This window comes from Spermophilus citellus, assembly GCF_964194105.1.
Source record: "Spermophilus citellus genome assembly, contig: SCAFFOLD_366, whole genome shotgun sequence".
In the NCBI taxonomy this organism is placed as follows: Eukaryota; Metazoa; Chordata; class Mammalia; order Rodentia; family Sciuridae; genus Spermophilus; species Spermophilus citellus.
Genome location: NW_027673182.1, coordinates 128,937 through 142,847, shown reverse-complemented (window position 1 = coordinate 142,847; position 13,911 = coordinate 128,937). Strand labels below are relative to the sequence as shown.

At 42.7% G+C, this 13,911-nt stretch overlaps 1 pseudogene across 1 annotated transcript; it reads left to right on the top strand.

The window, feature by feature from the left end:
* Nucleotides 1–2,601: 2,601 nt before the first annotated feature.
* Nucleotides 2,602–13,333, top strand: LOC308640022 (cell division control protein 42 homolog; annotated as a pseudogene). Its single transcript has 3 exons — nt 2,602–2,703; nt 11,111–11,216; nt 12,776–13,333. The product of its transcript is annotated as a cell division control protein 42 homolog (transcript).
* Nucleotides 13,334–13,911: the final 578 nt, after the last annotated feature.

The window sequence follows — 13,911 nt, the reverse complement described above, 5'->3', positions numbered from 1 at the left end:
TGCTCTTGTTTGTCATGGGAACAGACATTATTCCATCTTGAATGTGTTCCTAGTCCCTTCTTGATCCATGGTCACTTGGCTACCTTGTCGCAGGGGTAGAGACGTGGAATCAACACACAGACACGAGGTAAGAGAACTGGCTGGAGACCTGCTAGTAGCTGCTAGCTGAGACTGAAACTTATTCCAACATTTCCTCCTGTTTTATTAAATTTGTTGCCAAAGGAAAACCATGATGAGAGAAGAAAGGAAAAGGAAAAGCATAGAAAAAGAAGAAAGAAGAAAGAAAGAGAAAAGAGAAAAAATCCAGACATGGCCCTTTCCTATAGCTGCAGTTGTTTCCTGCTGTTCTGAGAGGACAGCCACTGTTGACTAGATCTATGTCTGTCATTTGGGTCTCAATCTGAGCTGGGCATGGGGAGTAAAGCAGACATGGGGGCAGGAGACCTCTATCAGAAGGGGTGAAGTTTTAGGCCTTTGAACAAGGTGGGGGGTTGAGGTTCTTTTCCTCACTACTGTTGGAGCCCAAGCTTTCTCCTGATGTCCCCTCTGCAACTGTGCCTGTTATAGGCTGTTCCTCCCTTGAGGAATCTTACCCATCATTTGACTAACCAGTCATCCTCTGGGGCCAAACAGGGTGATGTGGATTGTGCAAGGAATTTCTCCTGAGAGGACTGCTGCAAAAAAGGCCCTAGTTTGCTTAGGTCATGAGACAAGTCTTGTTCCATCTTACAGCACTAAAACATGAGGCCTTAGTCTGATTCAGTCATGGGACCAGGCTTGTCCCATATTACAGCTCTTTAATCCTTAAGATGTAAGAGAACTATAACTCTGAGGTAAGCTGCAATTCAAATGGTTTTCTGATAAGATTCATAAGCATCCATCACATACAACAGATGCACTTGTCTTATGTACAGTCCAAAGAGATAATGCATCTGGGAGGTAAAGCATCTCTCAAGTCTTTCATGGAAGCATTACTCTCTGAAATTCTCCCCAGAGTGAAAAACCATTAAGAGTGCAGATTTGTGGCTGTCAGTCGATGCATGGAGTTTTCATTTGTGTATATTGTATGTGGCGCTAGTGTGACCACTATTCTAGTCTATGACTCTTTCCCTATTCATGACTCTCTCATTTCACATTGCAGAGCATTATACTGCATGTAGGATCTAAGCTGATTGGAGGGGTGGACCACCAACCAAAGAAGCTGTCCTCTCTAAAAGCATTTGTGTGTCCTTGAGATCTTTCCACTGAGATACTGTTGTCTATACTGGGGTCCATCCTATGTTGTAGCCATGAACTGTGAACTATAATAAGAATGTAAAATACCCTGCTATAGTTTTCAGAGGCTTTGTGGATAGTGTTTAGCTTTACTTCTCTACTTTACTTAAAGGTTCATTGAATACCAAGCAGAAAACTGCCTTGTGTATAGACTTCAACTTAATTTTGTCAGTTTTGTTCTAATAAATAACACATTTTATTTTTTTTACTTTTACTTTTTCTTTTTTTACTTTATTTGTCACTAGTAGTTTTTTAACAGCTTCTGACAAGAATAATCAGTTTTCATTTTACATGCATATTCAGCAAATTCCCTCAGAAATAAAGCAACTGAAGCTTTCAACATCCAAGTAGAAGAAAACTACATGTCCACAATGGGGCTAAGGCTAGATGACTACAGCATCCCTCTAAATAGCCACCCACATAGGGAGAAATTATAATATACACCAGACAGTCCCTGAAAAGCCAATATCAGAGCATTGATACAGTATTGATAGTGGAATACCACGTTGTAATAAAGGGAAAAATACCAGATTACCCAATAATATGGAAGAATTTTCAACAGCATTATGTTCAGTAGAAAGTGTGGGTGAAAAGTTACATACTATCTGATTTCACATGTAAGTAGTTTTAAGGCAATGGAAAAGTATGCATGGCTTCCATCAAGTGCCTGGAATGTGTGATGGTTTCAAGGCTCCAGTGAGGTGGCCTGCATGGTAAGGAGATTGACTACAAGAGGATTGCAGAAATTAGTATTGGTGAGCTATTTTTCTTCCATTTGGAAAAAAATACATAAATAAGCAAAGGCAGAACCTGTACAAACCCTATGGATTGGGATAGAAGTGAAGGTATCATTTAGATTTACTCTTCAGAGATCTATTTAGTATATATAGATGTGATAATTAGTTGTCTATTACTGAAAGAAAAGACCTGATAAAAACAACATCAAAGGGGAAGGACTAAAACTGGCTCAGTCTCTAAGGTTTCAGTCCACATTGATTTGGCCCTCTTGCTCTGGGCCTGTGGTGAGGCCAAATAGCTTGGTGGGAGGGCAATGTGGAGCTGAGCTGCCCACCTCAGGAGGAGAGGAAAGGGGAGAGAGAGAGAGAGAGAGAGAGAGAGAGAGAGAGAGAGAGAGAGAGAGAAGGGGCTAGGGAAAAGATGCTCTCTCCCAGGGCACTTACCCTGGGACAAACTTTCTCCAACTAGTCACACCTCCTACAGATTTCTGAAACACCTAGCAATTTCTTTAGTTATGACCCCATCAAGTTGTTAAGCCACTGATGTGGTCAGAACCTTACACCCATTCCTAAAGCCCCACCTCTAGCTATGGCTGCACATGGCACCAGCCTGCAACACCTGAGCTTTGGGAAGCATCCCAGATCCAACGACGACTATTGGAAAATGGGCAGAATGACAAAGTGTATACATGTGAGTGTGGGGACAAGCACCCAGTGTCCCTAGACCTCTGTACATGGGTAGGGGAAGGAGACTAGCATGAATCCTCTCTGATCACGTGCACGTGGGAAGGGGATGAGCACACATTATACCTAGATTACAGATTCTAATTTTTATTCTCCAATGAAAAAAGCCAGTGTTCTTTGGAGACACAGCCATTTAAGGCACATATAACTGTGCTGAGATTGAGGAAACATTTATAGAACAAATGGGAGAAGATAAAAAGTTATCAGAGCCAGCTTGTAGGGAGTTTGTTGGCAAGTGAGGAAAACTGGAGTATCAGAAACAAAGACAGTAATCACTTATATGCAACTGAAGGAAATAGGGATCCATGATTCCATACTGCTTTAAATTTGTGAACACATAAGTTGGCTTTTGCCTTTGGGTTAAATGCCATATACAGAGAATGGCAACATTAAAAAACAAACAAACAAAACAAAAAACACTAGTTCAAAGCCATTATTGTACTGTTATAGTGAAATCTTCTTCCTGGGGTTTCATAAACTCACTTGCAGACCACTCACATATAATCGAATCAAGCCTTTATTGAAGCACACTAGTGGCGACTGACCAGAACATAAATCAGTTCCCCTGATCATCCTGGAACAATTGAAAGGGTGCTCCTTATAAGCCTGAAACTACAAAAGGGATGTTCAGGGGTCTAGCCAATGCAAGGAAGCCAGGGTACAGAAGTGGGAGAGTGCAGTCAAGCAGAAGGAAGCCTAACCAATCACAACCCAATCACCCCAGTTACAGAAACAGAGCCCCATTACCATAGTTACAGAAACAATGCCCCATTAGGTAGTTCCGTGTTCTTAAAGGTTTCTATAGCAAAAGGAAAAGAACATCTTGCCCCAGTCATGACTCTTCTACTTGGCATGGTTGTTTTACAGGATGAAGTCATAAAACAAAATGGAGTCACATTTGCTTCTACTATCCCAGTAGTAATGGACTCAGATAAGAGTAAATGGAGGCTGCAACTATGGGTGAAATTTGAACAAAATAAAGAGTGTCTACATAATGTCAGAGGAACTCTACAGATTTGTCGTAGTTGATAAATGAGAAAATACTTATGAGTTAATTTTAGACTGAAAAAAATTATCAGACTCTTTATAAACCAATCATAGAAGACAAAAATCTCTAAAAATGAGACACACTGACATCAGTTGCTTCTACATATAAATATTAGAATATAACAGAATATTTGAGGCATTCCTGCCTTTATTAGTTGGGGTTCTCTAGAGGATCAGATCCAACAGGAGGTATAATTATACAAAGGGGATTTTTTAGGTTGTCTTACAGGACCAGAAGTAGGATACTCCACAATATCCATCTGCATGCTGGAGAGTTGCAGGAGCCAGGATCTGCAAAGACCAAGATTCTAAAGATTCAGAACAAAAGGGATCAGTGATGCTACCCCAGTCTGAAACCAAGGGCTTCTAGAAACTTCCTGGAGAATACTTGGCAGAGTCTGCTTTGGAAGATTGAGGATCTGATGTATTAAGTGATTGTAGCAGCAATCAGGAACCCATTCAAGATGAATTGAATCTTCCATCTGCAACTGCTGCTTTTTTATTGTTCCAATTTTTATTCCATCTAAGCCACCATCCTATTGGATGGTAATGCCCATGTTTAGGAAGGGTCTTGACTCAACTCACATTCCAATCATTTCTAGACACACCCTCACTGACACACCCAGAAGCCTCTAAATTGTCAAATCAATTTGACAATTCAAATTAACTGTTATACAGCCTGAAATAAATAATGATTTAAAAATGTCCCAAAGTCCCATATTGAGAGACCATGTGCTAAATGAGTGGCCTGTGTCTTAAAGAAGGCTGCATCATGGAAGACAAGAAAAACTGAAGAGCTGCTCAGACACAGACAGATGAGAGACACTTCACCAGTGCAGGCAGCACCGCTCTGGACTGGACTTTAATGAAAGGGTGATTGAAAAGGGCATTATCAGGGACACTGACAGAATTTGTAATGGTTTGGATGTGAGGTATCCCACAAAAGCTCAAGTGTGAGATAATGAAAAAAGGTTCAGGGGAGAACAGAGTGGGTTGAGAGTCCTAACCCAATTAGTGAGTTTATCCCCTAATATGGATTAATAAAATGTTACCTGAAGTGGTAAGTTGTGGTTGGAGGATGTGGGCATTAGGGGCATGTATTGGAGTATTTATTTATATCTGGTGAATGGAGACCTCTCGCTATGTTTCCTGATCATCATGTGAGCGTGTCCCCTCCCACCACACTACTCTGCAATGATGTTCTGCCTCACCTGGAGCCCCAAGGAATGGAGCTGGCCTTCTATGGACTGAGGCATCTAAACCATTAGCCCTCTAATAATCTTTTTCTCCACTACAATTATTCTATTTGGGTCCTTTTTGTCACAGCAGGAAAAAAACTGATTAAAGCAAAATTCAAAAACATTGTATAGCTGGGATGGTATTTTGGCATCAAGTTTACTTTTCAACAGAAAAGGTTACAGTGAAAACATTCTTGTCCTTTGAAGAAGTTTGCTGGGTTTGGGCATCATGTCCAAATTTACAGATGCTTCAAAACTCCACAGATGCTCATGTTTGTGTAGGCATGTGTGCACACAAACACTGGACATGCACAACACAGTATGTGGGGCGCTGTAGTGAAGGCTTTGTTTGTTTATGTTTTGTTTGTTTGTTGTGGGATTCAGTGAGAAAATCAGTTTATACTGCCCTTTTTTTGGAGCCAATGTCTCACTTTCTTGGAACTTTGGAAGACTCCCTCTCCCCTGTACTGGTGCTAAGAGTTAATTGTGATAATATTTAGCAAGAGTTGGGAATGTTCCTCATCACCTCCACCTCTGGCAAAAGAAGCTGAGTCTCCAACTTCTCAAGCTATGACAGTATTCATCTTACAGAAAACACTGCTCTCTGTTGACATTGCTATCACAAAATTAGGTTCTAGAAGTCAATACATTTTTCCATTAAAAATAAGATGCTCAGAAAATATTATTCAAAATAGTCTATTCCAGAATTTCTTGCCAAGTAAAAGAAGAGCTATGCTAATGATTTCTGAAAAAAATCTTTTTTTCTGAAAAAAAAAGATTTCTGAAAAATGAGTTTTAGCAGTAGTGAACGAGGCACCTGGATCTTTTGGTGGCTGTGCAAAAGAAAAAAGAAACAGAGTGGAATTTCCACATGATGCCCAATTTCCTAACACATTCTACTTAAAACTACATGCACCTCAGTTTCTACATCTGTGGGATGGAGACAATGAGTGAGTAATCATTTTTCAGGTCACCTGGAAGGACTGAGTGACAATCTTCTCAAAGGACGCAGCATCAAGCTTCTGGCCAATCAGAGGAAGCTAAGATATTTCTCTCTTTCCAGGACCTGGTAAAGTGGGCAACACTTGGTAATTTCTAAGTTTAAGAATCTGAATTGGTTTCTACTTGTACATACTTGGTCACCCTGCAAAACAAATATTCATCTTTATTTATATTTACTTGCTTGGTTTTAAAGTATGGTTTTGTTTAATGAAATTGCAACCTGTGTGAAAATATTGTTAAAAAATTTTCACATGTAATACACTTTTTCTCATTACCATTCCTGCTCTTACTGCTAATTTTCCCACCAGAAGAAGCCTAAGTACATGTAAGAAGACAAGAAGGATGTGACTTACTGTGTTAACAAGCATAGATATAAAAAATAGTGCTCTATATGTGTAATATGGATTTTAATGTATTCTATTTTCATATGTCACAAATCAAAATATAAATTAAGAAACAAATATAAGAAGTAAATGATATCCATTTTTAAAATATTTACATGTACCCAAAGCATTTTCTTTCTATCCCAGAATTGATAAATCTCCCATTTGCCTCCCACCTCCTCGTCTTCCTTACTGGGAAGAAATTGCTTCTGCCTTTTTCCAGGACATTCTCCTCAATTATCTAAATAGTGGTTTTATTATTATTATTATTATTATTATTATTATTATTATTAAGAATAAAACTTGTATTTTCTCTAATATACTTATATAGACATATACAGAAAATAATATTTAACATTCTTTATATCATTATTTTATAAAATTGGAACCATTTAATACATATTTTTCTGCTTCTTCAGAAAAATAACAAATATTTTTCTGTATTAGAACAGATTTTGTTCATTCAGTAAATTCTCAGGAAAATACCCGCAAGCCTGTTAAAACAATGTTTTTTTTTTTCATTTTAGAAAGATGCATACTATTTCATTCACAGAGTATACTAATTATTTAGTAAATTTCTTACCATCAGACCATCTCTGGCCATTAAGATATTTCTATCATGAATATTGCTTTCCCTTTGTTCTTCCTCATGGGATAGATTTCTGGGAATGAGAGTACTAGGCTGAAAGTATAAATCATTTTTATAGAAAACATTATCATATGTCTATTTAGGAAACCTGTAATGTTCCAAAATATACTATTCATGGAGGGAGGCGATTTTTCCTTCATTTTCATCAGCAAACACTTCAACTCTCATCTTGAAAATTGAGAGTCTGAAGCTTTCCCATCAATACTTTAACATGTCTTATTTCTATTTGATAACTCAACCATATCTTCTCATCTCTAACAGTCATTTGGATTTGCCATTCTGTAGCTTTCTTGAATTATGTAAGTTGTCACTTTTCTATTAGGATATTTCTGGGCTCTTTTTCTTTTTTCTAAAGTTTATAAAACTTGTTTTTTCTATTTAATGAAAAACACTTTTTTCCAGAATTTTTTTCCAAATTTATCTATTTGGAAAATAAATTGAAATGAACCCTCATACTATCCAGTATAAAAATATATATTGCATTCTGGTTGAATTAAATATTATAAATAAATATTAAGATAATTTGAGACTCCTTCTGTTGTAGAAATCAAAGGCTTCTAGCCTCACCTCAGATGACACCTGAGTAAGTGAACCTGTGAAACAAAGAATTCCTTCCTTGTGGAAGGAAGCAGCTACAGAGAACTCAATGAAGAGTTTACAAATCCAATCCATATCACAACTACGGATTGTGTTTTTTGTTTGAAAAGGTATCTCAGTCCCATTGTCATTTATTTTGTATTAGAAGTTTAGGGTTCAGTCCCCAGAGAAGGCTTCCTTCATGCAAATCCGGGATGCCAGAGTAGTGTAGTGGTGGGAATGGCCTCTACCCTGGGAGTGCCTAGCCAGTATAAAAGATGGGGATGGGACTCTGCAGTGCAGTGCCAAGAGTTCTCCCACACAATAGATGCTGACAGGGAAAGTACCTGTTCCATGATGAAAAATAGTCTGTTAAAGTTCTGTAAGGTTAGTACTGGATGCCTAAATACTGAGTGAGTGATGCCATCACAGCACACTCCAGCAACTGCAGAGCTGCCATGAAACCTGCCAGCTCTGAATGGGAATGCATTGCTTCCTTCTCACTGATGGGACCAGATGGCTGTTTTTTCACAGAGTTTCTACACAACCGAGAAGCACAGGAGGATGTCATTTATCTATACACATTAAGCCATCAGATTTTTCCCCCCTGGTACCAGGGATTGAACCAGATATTCTGCATGCAAGGCAAGCATTCTACCAGCTGAATTATATCCCCAGCACTATCTGTGCAATTTAAATTAGTACTATTGAAAGTAAGACTTCTTGAACATAAAATTAAATGGATTCATCACTAATGCAAAAATCACTGGTAACCATAATACACTTTTTAAGATATTCAATAAAATAACAGAAATCTCACTGTAATTTTCAAATGTAAGAGAGTCGCTACTGTTCCACGGCCCATTTGTATTATTTTTATTCACTCTTGTTTTCTTGATACTCCTCTTGGGGGACTGGAGCCCTTATATATTGTAGACTATTCCCTATATTTGATACCTTTCTGTGTGCTCTACAGAAGAGCACCTTAAATTCAGCTCTTAAAAGATCCTAAATCTCAATACACAGAGAAAGAATGTATCCATAGGCCTGAAAAAGAAAAACAACAATAGATTTCTATTCCTTTCTTCTTTGGATTTCTGACTGATATTGTGATGCTTCTTGCCTTGGTTTTTTTGCACAGGATTATGTGGCTATTCTGGGTCTCTCATTCTTCCAAATGAATTCATGTACTGATTGGGGTTTCATGGGAAGTACACTGAATCTGTATATGGATTTTAGAAGTGTGGCCATATGACATATTAACTCTACCTACCCAAACTAGGCTCTGCAAAGATGCCTCTGGCTAAGGGGCTCAGCGAATGCAGGGGCGGGGGTGTCATGGCATCCACAGACCTCCAGGTGGCACTCTGGTCACCATCACACCCCTCCTCCCAGGGAGGTTCAGGCAGCCTCTGTGCACCACCCCACGCTGGCCGAGAACGTGTGGTGGCGACCTTAGATGCCTGCTCCATCTAGGAGAGAACGCGCTGTGTAACTGCAGGGTGTCAGTACAGGTGGATACCAGGATCCGGGAGAAGGACAGGGGCACCTCTGAGGAGTTAGGGCCTGGATGAGAGTCAACCAAGAAGGGCCTTCCTATCAGGTACTGTGCTGGCCATGGGCTCAAGGATGGCAGGCCGGACGTGGCAGCGGCGAGTGTCCAGGGAGGCGTAGTAGCTGCAGCACAAAAGGGGCTGCAGGGCGCTGGGAGCCTTCCTGGCCCATGTTCCTCAACTCCCACTGGAGGGAAGGGAAGGCGCTGGGCTGCTGCTGGTTGGAGCCTGCGACGCCCACCGGGCTTTCCCTTGTTCCTAGTGCAGGTGGAGCTGCAGGCTGAGGCTCCCTGCTGGGAAGCGGCGCCCTTCAGGCTGCGGTAGCATGAGTCAGGCCACTCAGGCTGGGACCGTGTGGGAAGGGCCCTGAGCTGAGAAGGAGGCCCCTCCACAGCCTTCTTTGGAAGTCCTGAGGCAGACTCTGGGGCAGATCTCCAGCTCCTCCTGAAGGCTGGCAGTGGCCCCTGAGGGGATGTCTACAGATGAGGCTTTCTGCCCAGTATGGGCTGGGGAGTCCAGGAATGCGAGGAATTCACTCTTCTGGATGGACACAGGTTCCAGAGGGCCGGAAACTTGTCTTCCTTCTGTATTTTCTAAAGATGTGTTTGTTGAAATATAATTGACCTATAATAGACTTTACATATTTAGGAGTGTGCAGTTTGGTAAATTTGATATATGTATATACCCATGATTTATTTTGCCACAATCATAGTGAACCCCTCTCTTATTATCCCAAACATTCTTCTAGCCCTTTTGTAATGCCTTGCTAACTGCTGACTCCTCAGCCACCCACCCCAAAGCAACAACTGTCTCTTCTCTGTTGCCATACATTATTTTGTATTTTCTAGTGCTTTACCTAAATGAAAGCCTACAGCATGCAGACATTGTGTGTAACTTCTGTAACTTGGCATGATTATTATGATATTTTTCCAAGTTGGCCAACACCACACTCCACTTGGTGAGGGTGGGAGCTGTGCTGATGGCTGGGGTTCCTGGAGGGGCCACAATCTTCTGGCCCAAGGTAGTGAGAACCTGTGTGGTTCCCCTCCACCATCATTTGCACCTGTGGGTTCCCAGGTGGTTTTCAGAGCCCTGACAGCCTCATTCTTGGTGGCAGGTGTTTTAATAAGGTGCCCTGCATTGCAGTCCCCCCAGTGGAAAGCTACATCATGGTTTTGCAGCTGGAAGAGCCCAGGATCAACCAGAGTGGAGTCCACTGCTTTGCCTGAACTGCTTCTAAATTTCAGAGCTCTTAGGGGTTTTCCTGTTCCCTGAGCTTGTAATCATCAGCACAATCACATGAGAAGTGTAGCTATTGGGGGATGAATCTGAAGACCCCAGGGTAACAGCCCCTCTGCATGGGGAGGCCTCCTTACCTTCCCGGACACTCATTATTACCGCTGATGTACCCACCTTCTTTCCCTCTGAGGTTTTGGGAGATATTGTTCCTGAGAGGGCTTCCTACTTGCCTTGTGTCATCATGCTCTTTGGAAACCAATTCAGGGTCTTTCCACCTTTCCCTGACTGATCTGTGGCTCTGAGCTATGTCTATCGGCTCACTCCATAGAAGGACAGTGTTCCTGCTGTTGTTGCCCAGGATTTGTGCAGTGCTCTCATTTGTTTGCTTGCTTTTTTTATTTCACAGTGGGATCAAACCCAGGGCCATGTGTGTGCTAAGGACAAGCTCTACCACGGAGCCACACCATCAGTAGCCCCCAATTCTTGAATTTGACTCTCCCTTACCTCTCTTGCTTGTCTTGAAAAGGGGTTTGTGAGCTGGAGCCTGAGTTGGGTGCCCATTAGGTATGACCAGCTTTGGTGGGCCCCACAGGCTCAGTGACATCTGATTGGGCCATTTCTGCAGTTTAAGAGTCCCTGCTATCTGAGGTGGTTGCATATGGAGTAGAGAGAGAAACCAAGCCCAGAACAGGAGAGCCTGGAGGTGGACACAGCCTACCTGCAGCAGCAGGGCATTGAAGTGAACCCTTCTGACCTGGGCATGGTTTTCACAGGTGAGAGGACAGAGCCAGCTGGAAGCCACCTGGCTCTCACCATCTGCAAACTTGTGGAGAGCCAGCATTGTTGCACAGTGTCCCCCTTCTGAACAAGAAGAGGACATGTGGCACTAACTTACAAAGGACTAGCATATGCCCCTACAACGCCAAGCATGCTGTTTGTTTCCCCAACTGGAAAACCACATGCATTTGGCCTGCTGGCTCAGCAACTGAGTTGCCTATCTTTAGACACTAGGGCCCTGGCTATGGCCCCACCCAGCTTCCTAACTTGAGCCACCTGGTATATTCTTAACCCTGCAGGTGTGGCAGCATGGCCAGCTACACAAAGGTTTTGTAACTCCTGTGCTACTGGAACTGGCATACCTGGTAGTTCATTGACCAACTGGTAGTTCAACTGACCAACTGGTAGTTCATTCTCATCTGCTCTGAGCTAAATGTCTGCTACCTCAGCAATGAACTTAAGGAGGAGGTAAGTATAGGGCTCCTACCCAGAAGTGCCAGTTGTGGTGATGACAGAGGGCCCTGTCTCTTGGCCCTGATGTTTGTAGACACACTTTAGCACACTCATCATGGCAAATGAGGCTTACCCCAGGAGTGGTGGCCTTCTTCAGCCTCTACTGCTGTGGTTAGACCTGTGTAGTCTGTACCGAGAGGTTGGGCTGCTGCTCCATTCCACCATCTGCTGAATTCTGAGTGAGAGCCTGAGGAACCCTGGAGGGAGGTGATAGAGAGCAAGTATCACCAGAGCTCCACCACAGTCACCAGCTCAGTAGCTCCCCCCCCTTGTTTTTTCAGAGGAACACTTTATTTTTACCATGTTCAATTAGCCCTTTACATTCAGAGCACATCCCTAAGGATTGTTCCTAGGAGGTCACAGAGGACACTTAATTTCTTGCTTGGACAACTTGGGTTTTTTGTTTGTTTTGAGAAAGGGTCTTGCTTTGTTGCCCAGGCTGGCCTTGAATCCCTGGGCTTGTGTGATTCTCTGCCAGGCCTCCTGAGTAGCTGGAACCATGGGTGTTTGCCACAGGTGTTAGGCAAACTTACCTGAGTTTTGTAAAATGAGGACCCCCATGCTCCTGTCCCTAGAGATTGGCTCATCAGAGAAACCCAGCTGCTCCTTCTCTGGCTCCTCCTGTGTCTTCTTCTTCCCCACTCACCCTTCCTTTCAGAATGCTAACTTGAGCCTATGAGCTCAGTTATTCAGGAGGCTGAGGCGGGAGGATGATAAGTTTGAGGCCAGCCTGAGCAACTTAGTGAAACCCTGTCTCAAAATTTAAAAAAAAATTACAAAGGACTGGGAAGTAGCACTTGCCTAGCATAAGTGAGCCCCTGAATTCAATCCCCAGTACTGAGGGGAAAAAATCCTTACATGAGAGCAAATGATGGTCTGAAAATATTTGAGCTGTCTCTTTCCTAGTAAGAGAATGTTGAAACCACAGGAGACAGCTTTTGCATGACCTATATATATATTTAAATCACTGTTTCTGATAAGATCTAATTGTCTTCTGTAAAAGATAAATTCCTGGCTGCCAATGCCCCCCCCAGAAGCTGAGGGCAAGAAGATTATGACAGATTACGACCGCTGAGTTATCCACAAACAGATGTATTTCTAGTCTGTTTTTCAGTGGTCTCTCCGTCCTCATTTGAAAATGTGAAAGAAAAGTGGGTGCCTGAGATAACTCACCATGGTCCAAAGACTACTTTCTTGCTTGTCGGGACCCAAATTGATCTCAGAGATGACCCATCTACTATTGAGAAACTTGCCAAGAACAAACAGAAGCCTATCACTCCAGAAACTGCTGAAAAGCTGGCCCGTGATCTGAAAGCTGTCAAGTATGTGGAGTGTTCTGCACTCACACAGAAAGGCCTAAAGAATGTGTTTGATGAAGCAATATTGGCTGCCCTGGAGCCTCCAGACCTGAAGAAGAGCCGCAGGTGTGTGCTGCTATGAACATTTCTTCAGAGTCCTTTCTGCACAGCTGGTGTTGGCATCATACTAAAAGCAATGTTTAAATCAAACTAAAGATTAAAAATTAAAATTCGTTTCTGCAATAATGACAAATGCCCTGCACCTACTCACATGCACTCATGTGAGACAAGGCCCATAGGTATGCCCCCCCAACCCCGACATACTAGTTAATTTTGAGTAATTGTGTAGTGTCAGAAAGTGATAAGTACTAGTTTTTGTTGTTTAAAAAACAAACAAACAAACAAAAAAAAACCAAACCACTTTTTTGTTGTTGTTGTTTGTTTGTTTAAGAGCAAGGCATGGAGGTCCCTGGGCGGCTGAGTGTGGTTTCGCCGCCACCAGGCCCGCACCGCCAGAGCCCCGCGGAGCCGCTGCCTGGGACGGAGCCCAGGCCTGTGATTGAAAACATCAAGTCATGAGCCAAGGTGGAGGGAATCCATCACGACTTCAGCGCGAGCAGTAAGGCTGCAGCCCCAGGTGCACGGCTCTATCGGCCCCATCTCCTTCTCCTCTCCGCCTCTCCGCCTTGCTTCTCCCCAGCTGTCTCTCCTCCCAAGCTCAGTCTCTAAATCTAGATTTCAATTTCTTTCCCCCACCCCGCCCGCTCTCCCGCGTGTCCGGTACCCGGCCCCGAGGCGCTGCCTCCCCTCCCCCAACCCGCACCCCCTCTCCGGGGGTCCCGAAGGCCACTGCCGCCGCCTCCCACAGAGCACCATAGAG